At 35.8% G+C, this 12,394-nt stretch overlaps 2 non-coding genes across 2 annotated transcripts; both read left to right on the forward strand.

Annotated features, from left to right (window-relative positions):
• The first annotated feature begins 3,200 nt into the window (after positions 1–3,200).
• Positions 3,201–3,307, forward strand: LOC121210387 (small nucleolar RNA R71). The gene has a single exon (XR_005905500.1). It is a non-coding gene; the product is annotated as a small nucleolar RNA R71 (small nucleolar RNA).
• An 8,375-nt stretch (positions 3,308–11,682) lies between these two features.
• LOC121210231 (small nucleolar RNA R71) lies at positions 11,683–11,788 on the forward strand. The gene has a single exon (XR_005905353.1). It is a non-coding gene; the product is annotated as a small nucleolar RNA R71 (small nucleolar RNA).
• The last annotated feature ends 606 nt before the right edge of the window (positions 11,789–12,394 follow it).

Raw genomic sequence — 12,394 nt, forward strand, 5'->3', positions numbered from 1 at the left:
ACTACCCTTACTAAGACCTAGCCAAGGGTTGGAACACACAGAACCATAAACAGGTCAAAAATCAACATAATAAAAAATTTTGGCAAGGCAAGACCACACGGCCGTGATCGCATGTAAATTTAGGATCAACAAATGAGAAAACAAACAATATTTAGGTTATGTAAACATTTTCAGTTATCAAATCCCAACAACTCAAAATTACAGTTGTTCAATTCAAAGAACGTCTATTTGCATTTAACACAAAATTTCATATCACAGTATTTAGAACAAAACTTACAGTCCAAAACTGTTTAAATAAAACTCAAATTTACAGAAAACACTTTATTAACCAGTTTCAAAAACATGACAATTCTAAGAACTCTACACACTGAGTCCAGTTATAGAAATAGAAAACAAGAGTACCTGCAAAGGGACAAGTTGATAGGTGGTGAGCTACATAAGCTCAAAGTGAGATCGGAATGAAAGAAAAACAAAAATTAAGTGCCACAATCAAATATATCATAATGGCAATCTGATATCCAAATAATCATCACAACCAGAACAGACACCTCAGTACTAAATATGACGATCTATATATCATTAATCACTCAATTAGATAGACAGACAGAATGCGAAACAAATGCATCAACATGAAACCACCTATCCAGCCAAACACCTCTTCGTCCCCCATTCACACCACAAATGAGCTATAAAAACTCAACTAGCCCTACACACCACTTAGGACCTCGACAGGCCCATCCAACCCTATACACCACGCATGTGGAACAAAGCCATGAAAATATAGTATGCAGCTGAGCTGCCAGAAGTATCGTACTGTGCAGTAACATAACTAAACTAGGAAATTACTTTAATTAAACTCAAATTATTATCAACATTACCTGCCATTTGGTAATGTCCCGAATAGCCATCTAGAAAGTAATAGAATTCATTACCTTCCAGTCGATCTAACATCTGATCCATAAAAGGCAACGAAAAATGGTCCTTCCGAGTGGCTTTGTTCAACTTTCTGTAATCAATTCAGATTCTCCAACCAGTAATAGTTCTCGTTGGAATTAACTCGTTACGCTTATTTTCAACAATTGTGATTCCACCTTTCTTCGGCACTCACTGCACCAGACTTACGCGCGAACTATCAGAAATAGGATAGATGATTCCTGCATCTCGAATATCAGCTATGGTCCAACCAATTGCTTTTTTAAATTTCTTTAGAACATCAATTAGTTGCTCCTTTTGATCTTTCGTAAGTTCTATTGAAATAATCATAGGCAAAGTAGAACAGTCACCTAAATAAATGTATTTCAAATGGGAAGGAAGTACCTTTAGTTTGAGTTTAGGTGGTTCTTCGATTGACAAATTGGGTTGCACAAATTCTCTAACTTCTAACTCTAACAGTTCAAACTGTGTAGATTGAATAAAATTTCTCGAATTGGCTTCCATCAAAGCCATGTTTTCTTCACCTTCTTCATCCACCAAAAGGTCAAGATCTAAGGCTTTTTCTAATGGATCTTCTTCAAAATTGCTTTCCATAGAAACCAAGGTTTCTATCTCTTCCATAACTGAACACTCTTCTACTGGATCGAGAAATTTCATCGCTTTAAGAATGTTAAAAGTTACCTAATTGTCTTGAACTCGCATGGTGAGTTCACCTTTCTACACATCAATTAACATTCTTCCCGTGGCTAAGAAAGGTCTCCCAAGGATGATCGGCACTTCCTTATTCGCTTCAAAATCTAAGACAATGAAATTAGAAGGAAAAATAAATTTATTGATTCATACCAAAATCGATCCACTAGCTGAAGCATCACAGTTGTAGGTCTTACTTCACCTATCCTTAACATCTTAAAAATAAACTTAGGCATCAAGTTGATACTTGCTCCTAAATCACACAAAGCTTTACCACAGTAAGATTTACCAATGTTACAAGGTATAGTAAGGTTTCCTGAGTCTTTCAATTTCGATGGCAGTTTATTCTGCAGGAATGCACTACACTCCTTTGTCAAGGCAACAGTCTCATACTTACTCAATTGTTTCTTCTTAGACAGTATATCCTTCATAAACTTCACATAATTCGACATTCTTTCTAAAGCTTCCACCAATGGAACATTCATGTGTAACTACTTTAGAACATCCAAAAACTTATTGAATTACACCTTTTGTTTCTGCTTGTGTTGCTGCAATCTTTTCAGATATGAAGGTGATGGAACTTTCGGTTGAATTGGAAAAATTTTCTGAGTAGGTAAATCTGCATCCAACGAAGATGTTAAAGTATCTGAATTCACTAAGTTAGGATTTACCTTGTCAGTCCTTGCAGATTTTGATTCCTTTGGTGTAGGAATTTCAACAGCTAGTTGATTCTTCTCAACGGGCTTATCTTTGACAACTATCAATCGAGGTTCTAGAATTTTTCCACTTCACAATGCCATTGCCTTGATATGTTCTTTACCCAAATTTCTTGGATTCTCAGTATCGCTCGACAAGGTTCATTGCAGTCTATTACGAGCTCCATAGCTAACTGACCCATTTTGTTTTCCAAAATTTTCAGTGTTGCTGCTTGGATTTGTATCAAAGCATCATTCTTTGCCTTGTATGCTTTCAAAAGGTTCTTGAAACTGTTTGATGCCTCAGCTTGAGGTGGTTTTGGAGCTTGTTGATTAAACCCTTGAGATTGGTTGGGTCTATGCTGCAATAAGTTGTTATGCGGCCTGTTTCCTTGGTTGCTCCAAGAAAAGTTAGGATGATTATGCCATAAAGGATTATAGAAGTTTGACTGGAGTCCTTGTCCACTCCTATTTTGATATTGGTTCCCCACATAGTACACTAACTCGGAATTTGATAGACAATTCTCAAAAGAATGACCTTCCCCATAGTACTCATAGGAAACTACTTCAAATGGTCTTGGTGGTTGAGCTGCAAAATTATTAGCACTATTAGCGCTAAACTATTTTTGCATAGAGAAAATAAACGATACCTGAGCTAATAATGAAGTGAGGGTGTCAACTTCGTGAACTCCGGCTACACGTCTTCTTGAAGCTGTTCGATTTGTTGGCCATTGATAGTTACTACTCGCGATCCTCTCGTTGATCTCATAAGCCTCATTATAAGACTTAGACAAAATTGCACCATTCACAAAAGCATCTACCATCAAACTCGTATGTGCATTGAGATCATTATGGAACGTCTCCAACTGGATACAATAAGGAAACCCATGATGAGGACACTTACACAGTAACTCCTTAAATCTCTCCCAAGCCTCATTCAAAGATTCGTCATCCAATTTTTGGAAAGTTGTGATCTCATTCCTCAACTTAGCATTTTTGCTAGGCGAAAAATACTTAACCAAAAATCTCTCTGCAAATTCTTGCCATGTAGATATGGAACTTGGTGGCAATGAATTGAGCCATGCTCGTGCTTGATCTCGCAACGAACACGGAAACAACATCAATTTTAGTGCGTCTTCAGTCATACCGGCTATTTTGAATAAATCACACACCTCTATAAACAACCGAAGGTGGAGATGTGGATCCTCTGTGGGCACACCACTGAATTGGCCCACCGTTTGGAGCATTTGAAACATCACTGGTTTCAATTCAAATTAGGTTGCCTCAATATCTAGCCTTCTAATTCCTATATTTATCTCACTAAAAGTGGCACAACATATTGCCTGGTGCATCAATCCCTATCATCAGCAATGAGGATGGGATTTTGTAAATGATTGGCTTCATTACCTTAGTCTTGATTCTGATTTCCAAGGTCCATCTCCACTTGTCTTTAAGCTGTTCATTAATGTCTTCTTTGTCTAAAAGTTCACTTAGTTTCAAGGTTTACAAGGAGTAAATTGATAATTCAATCTATGCGCATAAACACCTGAAAAGAAAATCACAAAATTAAAAAGAATAAGTTAGTAATGCTAGAAATAAATCAAATTGAAAATAAATAATTTCATTAAAGAAATGAATATGGCAACAGTTGACAATCCTCGACAACGGTGCCAAAAACTTGTAACGCGTAGGTTTGTGCAAGTGTGCACAGTCGTTATCAAGTAATTAGTAAGTATCGAGTTATCGTCTCCACAGGGATTGTATTTGTGCTAAGTCGCTTAATTTGTAAAATTATATTAACAATTTGGTAAATAAAAACATAATTTAGTTGAGAAGTGATGATTAAAATATATTAAACTAAATGCAATGATCCCTAATGCAAATTAACCTAAGTATGCAAACTATATGAATGCAATAGATTTTAGAAAAATTAAACACAATTTGTAACAATTATAACATAAATAAACTAGGACAATTACTTTAATTAAACTCAATTTATTATGAACATGCTTAATAATATTCAGAAAAACATTCCATGACAACTCGATCTTTCATGAGTTTGGAAATCACTTTAAGTCTTTTCTGAATTCTTTAGTTAGTAAATACCCATTTTATTGATCCTTATTTACTAAGGGTTTCTTAGTATTCATGCGAGGTAATAGGGACGTGTTAGTTTTGAAATAATTTAGTCAAACAAATCTAAAAACTATGCAGATAACAGAGCCTGGTTAGGGTTGTTATCCAACCTGCAATTTAATCGAGTTAGGATCTAAATGGGGCATGCACATTTCAATTATGCGTCCACTAGCTATCATCCGGTTAGGGTTGCTCAGCTAATTCAGGTGCATTTCAATCACATATGAATGAAATACAGACTTTTTTAATTGAAAACATGATGGATTGATCACAAACATTATAAGCATGAATCTAATAAATATTATTTAATCAAATCAATCATCCTAGCTTAAATAAAATTAAGCTAAAATTTTTGTAAACAAGAAAAAAGAACAGATACCAAACATCTTTAAATTAAATTAAAGAAAATAATAATTAAACCCAATTCAGAGTGGCTGTCACCCAAGACTCTGACTAACGAGGCTCCTTCGTTCCTTTGCGTCGCTCTTTTGCTAATGGCTCTCTAAGGTGGCCGACCAAGGGTTCTTTAAGAGGCTCAAATGCTAAAATCTTTATGAAAAGATGATGATAGGCTTGGGGAGAAAAGAAGAATGCTAAGAGAATTTAGAGAGGAGAGAATGATGATTGATGAGGGATGAGGGATGAGGAATGATTAGAAATGTGAGAATGAGGTCTTTTTTATAGGTGAAGAGAAGGGGATAGTTTACTAAAAATAGGAGTTTTCATCTTTTGAATCATCTTCCATGGGTGGCCAGCCATAAATTTAGAAAGTTAAGCTGATTTTTGCTTTATTTTTTGTCAATTTGAGTGCCACAACAACTCAGGACTAAGACTCGGTCAAGTGCAAATCTTCAGGTAAATTTATAATTTCTTCAACTCTTCAAGGACCTTGTGTAATTATACAAAAAAGTGGTTTATGGATAGCCATGTGCAGCTGAATTTTGGGTTGACTTGGTCCCCAATTTGGACGGTTTTGTAATCTAGCAAAGCTATCAGACTTGTCCAGAATAAACCAACAAGTTAGAGGACCAAAAAATAAAATTTATCCAACTTAATTAATTAATTTAAAACCCAAATTATTGAAATATTTTAAAATAAATTATTAAATATAATTTTATATTTTATTATTTAATTGAATCATGCATGGCCCATTTTATGTCTTAAAAAATATAATATATTCAAATTAATATAAAATAAGTTATTTATTGCATGAAAACTATATAATAAAGCATAAAATCACATTTTAATAATTTCTATGTCCTAACAGAACTTTTGCTCATTTTAATAAAATCATATAAAATCCTTGGGTAGGCAATATTTTTGCTCATTTGACCGAGAGAGTTTTGGTCAAACAGAACTTCTGTGGAAGTTGAGTAGTGGGAGTAGTGGGAGTAGTGGGAGGAAATTTAGGGATGAGTATCATCTTTTGTTAATTTTCCCAATTTCGGTTTTTCTCTTCCTTCAGAAACTTTTGACGTTAAACGCTTTGTTGTCCCCTCTCTTTGTCGAAACCTACCCTTCTCCTCTAACTTTCTTTCATTTTTCTTCCCATTTCGACTGCAACTATACTCTGGTTCTTTATTTTGTTGTTTTATGGACAACTTCGGTAAGTATTAATATGTGTTTGAAGTTAAGAATGTTAAGTTTCTGACTAAGGGGTTATTTTTATGTTTGGGCAGCATCGTTTCGCTAGGATTCAAACTCTTCCTATAATGTTTCGTAAGCAAACCGATCTAGAAGTTTTGAAGGTAAGGGTTTTCATTCAAAGATTGGATATCATGTTTCCGGTTCAGTTTAATTCATTGTTAAGTGAATAATCGAGAGTTGTGTTGGTTAAATATAGGTCTTGGAAGGCTCGGAAATTGCTTTTGCATCAATTTGATACCAGGTGTGTACCCGGAAACACAGAAAATGAGAATCGACGAAAGCTGAAAAATAAAATTGTCGACGCCACATGGGCGTGTGATCGATGAACCAGGCCGTGCGCGCACGAGCACATGACACGACCGTGTTAGGATTGGCGAGGCCATGTGCGAGACACTAGCTCGACCAATTGGGCCGTGTTGGAAAGAGAACTAGGGTTTCCTTCGGGATTTGAGGTTGACGGCAGAAAAAAGAGATTTTAGGGATTTTTAGGGTGTAAGCAAATTGCTTTGAAGGATATGAAAATTAGGGGAATGGAGAGGGATTTATATAAGGAAAAATTAAGGCAACATGTAGCAAAAAATTAGCTACATTAGGGTTACTTGGGCGGCAAGTAATGGGAGTGGTGGCACTAGGTATGGATTTTTCCCTCCTTTAAGCTGTCTTGGGCCTCAATTCAGGCTGTATTTTCAGGCTTACTCAAGAGAGGAAAAAAACTGATTAGTACTTGAGCCAAATTTGACTCCCTTTAAAAATTAAAAATTTAAACAAAACAAATTAAACTTAAAAATTTTAAATCTCAATTAGAATATTTATTCTCAATAAATTACATTAAATTAATTCCCAGGAAATGTGGAAGGGGTCACAGCGATTCCGCTTAAGTTCCAATCTCCTTAGACAAAATTAATTAAATGTACTGAATTAAGAGAATAAATTCTAACTATTTATTTATTTACAAAACAAGTTCATAAAAAATCAAGGGTTTGTTAATTTGAACGAGGATCCAACTCACTCAACTTCACCATCCCAATAATCTTTGAGATGTTGACCATTAACTTTAAACGTACCTTCGTGATTGTCGTATAATGCAATAGCTCTATAAGGATACACTCGGTAGAATGGTATAGGGTCCTTTCCATCGAGATTTAAGCTTCCCAGGAAATAACTTCATCCTTGAATTAAACAAAAAAACCTTCTGACCTTCTTTAAACTCTCAAGGTTGTATATGACTATCATGCCATCTTTTTTATCTTTCTTTACACATTTTGGCATTCTCATAGGAAAACAACCTCAACTCTTCCAACTCATCCAGTTCTAACATCCTTCTCTCACCGGCTTGCTTAAGATCAAATTTCAATTGCTTCAAGGCCTAGTGAACTCTATTCTCCAACTCTAATGGAAAATGACATGCCTTCCCAAAAACCTACCGATAAGCAGTCATTCTTAATGGTGTCTTAAATGTTGTTCGATAGGCCTATAATGCATCATTGAGCCTTCGAGACCAATCTTTTCTGCTAGGGTGTACTACCTTTTCAAGGATACCTTTGATTCCACGGTTCACTCTCTCAACTTGCCCATTGGACTGGGGGTGATAGCCAGTAGCAATCTTGTGCTTCACATCATATTTGTCAAGCAACCACTTAGGCCATTTGTTCACAAGGTGAGAATTTTCATCACTAATAATAGCTCTTGGTGTCCCAAATAGTGTAAACACATGCTTATGTTGGAATCCCATGACTACCTTAGCATCATTTGTAAGGTATGCTTCAGCTTCAACCCACTTGGGTACATAGTCTACAACAGCTAAGATGTATTTCTTCCTATACGAAGAAGGAAACGGGTTTAAGAAGTCAATGCCCCATACGTCGAATAATTCAATCTCCATAATGTTTGTCAAGGGCATCCCATTCCTCCTTGATATATTCCCAGTCTTTTGGCATTTATCACAGTTCTTCACATAAGCATAAGCATAAGCATCTTTAAATAGCGTAGGCCAAAAGAAACCTGCTTGCAAAATATTTGCTACAGTACGTGAACCACCAATGTGTCCCCCACTTGGGGATGAATGGCAATGATACAAGATCTCAACAATCTCACTTTCAACTACACACTTTCAGATTATATTATCTATACACTGTTTAAACAAAAACTGATCCTCCCACAAATAATACCGACTATCATAAAGGAATTTTTTCCTTTGTTGGTATGTCATTTCTCGAGGAATTATTTCACATGAAAGATAATTGGAAAAATCATCAAACCAAGGTGTTTCATGAATTCGATTTACCTCAAATAAGTGCTCATCTAGAAAATTCTCATTGATAGGCACACATAATCGAGTTACCTCATCTTGTTCCAACTTCGAAAGATGATCAGCTATTTGATTTTCAACACCTTTTCTATCTTATCTCAAGGTCAAATTCTTGAAGTAATAGAATCCAACGAATTAGCCTCAGTTTTGCATCTTTCTTCGCGAGTAAGTATTTAATGGCCGTATGGTCAGTAAATACTATGACTTTGGTACCTATAAGATATGAGCGAAATTTATCAAAAGCAAAAAAAATTGCAAAGATTTCCTTTTCAGTTACCGTATAATTGAGTTGGGCTCCCATCAAAGTTCTACTTGCATAGTAAATAGGGTGAAACACTTTGTTTCTTCTTTAACCCATCATAGCTCCAACATCATAATCACTTCCATTGCACATCAACTCAAAAGGTGAGTTCCAATCAGGTGTAACAGTTATTGGGGCTGAGATTAACCGGTTCTTTAGATCTTCAAAAGCTTCCAAACATGCTTTGTTGAAATCAAATACTATATCTTTCTCTAACAAAAAACACAGTATTTTAGAAATTTTCAAAAATCTTTGATAAATATTAGGTAAAAATCGGCATGGCCTAAGAAACTTCTGACTCCTTTCACATTCATTGGGGCCGGTAATCTTTCAATTATATCCACCTTTGCTTTATCGACTTCAATTTCTCTCTTTGAGATTTTATGCCCTAAGATAATCCCTTTCTTAACCATAAAATAACATTTTTCCCAGTTAAGGACAATATTTGTCTCTTCGCATCTCTTCAGTACCTTAGCCAAATTACTCAAACAGATATCATAAGTGTTACAAAAAACAAAAAAAATCATCCATGAAAACCTCAGCAAGATTTTCAACCATATTAGTGAATATTGCCATCATGCATTGTTGAAAAGTTGCAGGTGCATTGTATAAACCAAAAGGCATTCGCCTAAAAGGAAACATACCGTATGGACAAGTAAATGTTGTTTTATGTTGGTCCTTTGAGGCTACAACTATTTGGTTATACCCCAAATAGCCATCAAGAAAAAATAGAATTCATTACTTGCCAGTCGGTCTAACACCTGATCCATAAAAGGCAACGAAAAATGGTCCTTCCGAGTGGCTTTGTTCAACTTTCTGTAATCAATACAGATTTTCCAACCAGTAACAGTTCTCGTTGGAACTAACTCGTTATACTTATTTTCAACAATCATGATTCCACCTTTCTTCGGCACACACTACACCGGACTTACCCACGAACTATCTGAAATAGGATAAATGATTCCTGCATCTTGAATATCAGCTATGGTCCAACCAATTGCTTTCTTAAATTTCTTTAGAACAGTAATTAATTGCTGCTTTTGATCTTTCGTAACTTCTGCTGAAATAATCACAAGCAAAGTAGCACAGTCACCTAAATAAATGTATTTCAAATAGGAAGAAAGTACCTTTAGTTCGAGTTTAGGTGGTTCTTCGATTAAAACTTGGGTTGAACAAGTTCTCTGACTTCTAACTCCAATGGTTCAAACTGTGTGGATTGAATAAATTTCTCAGATTGGCTTCCATCAAAGCAATGTTTTCTTCACATTCTTGTCCTCCAAAAGGTTAAGATCTAAGGCTTTCTCCAATGGATCTTATTCAAAATTGCTTACCATAGAAACCAAGGTTTCTATCTCTTCCATAACTGAACACTCTTCTATCAGATCGAGAAATTTCATCGCTTTAAGAATGTTAAAGGTTACCTAATCATCTTTAACTCGCATGGTGAGTTCACCTTTCTACACATCAATTAACGTTCTTCCCGTGGCTAAGAAAGGTCTCCCATGGATGATTGACATTTCCTTATTTACTTCAAAATCTAAGATAATGAAATCAGCAAGAAAAATAAATGCTAATGATCGATCCGCTAGTTGAAGCGTCATAGTAGTAGGTCTTACTTCACCTATCCCTAACATCTTGAAAATAGACTTAGGCATCAAGTTGATACTTTCTCCTAAATCACACAAAGCATTACCACAGTAAGATTCACCAATGTTACAAGGTATAGTAAAGCTTCCTGGGTCTTTCAATTTCGGTGGCAGTTTGTTCTGCAGGAATGTACTGCACTCCTTTGTCAAGACAACAGTCTCATACTCACTCAATCATTTCTTCTTGGATAGTATATCCTTCATAAACTTCACATAATTCAGTATTTGTTCTAAATCTTCCACCAGAATATTAATGTGTAACTACTTCAGAACATCCAAAAACTTCTTGAATTGCACCTCCTATTTCTGCTTGTGTTGCTGTAATCTTTGCGGATATAGAGGTGATGGAACTTTCGGTTGAACTGGACAACTTTCCTGAGTAGGTAAATGTGTATCCAACGAAGATGTTAAATTATCTGAATTCACTAAGTTAGGATTTACCTTGTCAGTCTTTGCAAATTCTAATTCCTTTGGTTTAGGAATTTCAACAGCTAGTTTATTCTTCTCAACAGGCTTATATTCAACACCAATCAATCGAGGTTCTAAAATTTTTCCACTTCGCAACGCCACTGCCTTGATATGTTCTTTACCCAAATTTCTTGGATTCTCAGTATCGCTCGACAAGGTTCCTTACACTCTAACCTATTTGGTTTTCCAAATTTTTCAATGTTTGCTGCTTGGCTTTGTATCAAAGCGTCATTCCTTGCCATGTACGATTTAAACAAGTTCTCCAAACTGTTTGATGCCTCAGCTTGAGGTGGTTTTGGAGCTTGCTGATTAAACCCTTGAGATTGATTAAGTCTATGTTGCAATAAGTTGTTATTCGGTTCGTTTCCTTAGTTGCTCCAAGAAAATTTAGGATGATTACGCCATGAAGTTTTATAAAAGTTGGACTAGGGTCCTTGTCCACTGCTATTTTGATATTGGTTCCCCACATAATACTCTGACTTGGGATTCGATAGACAATTCTCAAAAGAAGGACCTTCCCCATAGTACACCTAGGAAACTACTTCAAACGGACTTGGTGGCTGAGCTATAAAATTATTAGTACTCTTAGCGGTAAACTATTTTAACATAGAGGAAATAGATGATACCTGAGCTGATAACGAAGTGAAGGTGTCAACCTCATGATCTCTGGCTACACATCTCCCTGAAGCTGTTTGATTTGTTGGCCATTGATAGTTATTACTTGCTATCCTCTCGGTGATCTCATAAGCCTCATTATAAGACTTAGACAAAATTGCACGATTCGTAGAAGCATCTACCATCAATCTTGTATATGCATTGAGACCATTATGGAATGTCTCCAACTGGATACAAAGAGGAATCCCATGATGAGGAACTTATGCAGTAACTCCTTAAATCGTTCCAAAGCCTCAGAAAAAGATTCGTAATCTAATTGCTGGAAACTTATGATCTCGTTCCTCAACTTAGCGTTTTTGCTAGGCGGGAAATACTTAACCAAAAATTTCTCTGTTAATTCTTACTATGTAAATATGGAGCTTCGTGTTAATGAATTAAGCCATGCTCGTGCTCAATCTCTCAACAAGTATGGAAACAACTTCAACCTTAGTGCGTCTTCAGTCACATCGACTATCTTGAATGAATCACTCACCTTCATAAACAACCGAAGGTGGAGATGTGGATCTTCTGTGGACATACCAGTGAATTGGCCCACCGTTTGGAGCATTTGAAACATCACTAGTTTCAATTCAAATTTGGTTGCCTCAATATATGGCCTTTAAATTCCTGTATTTATCTCACTAAAAAGTGGCACAGCATATTGTCTGATGCATCGATCCCTATCATCGGCAATGAGGATTGGATTTCGTAAATGATCATCTTTATTACCTTGGTCTTGATTCTAATTTCCAAGGTCTATCTCGACTTGTCTTTAAGCTGTTCGTTCATATCTTCTTTGTCTAAAAGTTCACTCAATTTCAGGGTCTATAAGGAGTAAATCGGTAATTCGATCTATGCGCATAAACACCTGAAAAGAAAATCACAAAATTAAAAAGAATAAGTTAGTAATGTTAGA

The sequence above is a fragment of the Gossypium hirsutum genome, chromosome A11 (genome assembly GCF_007990345.1).
Source record: "Gossypium hirsutum isolate 1008001.06 chromosome A11, Gossypium_hirsutum_v2.1, whole genome shotgun sequence".
NCBI classification, from domain to species: domain Eukaryota; kingdom Viridiplantae; phylum Streptophyta; class Magnoliopsida; order Malvales; family Malvaceae; genus Gossypium; species Gossypium hirsutum.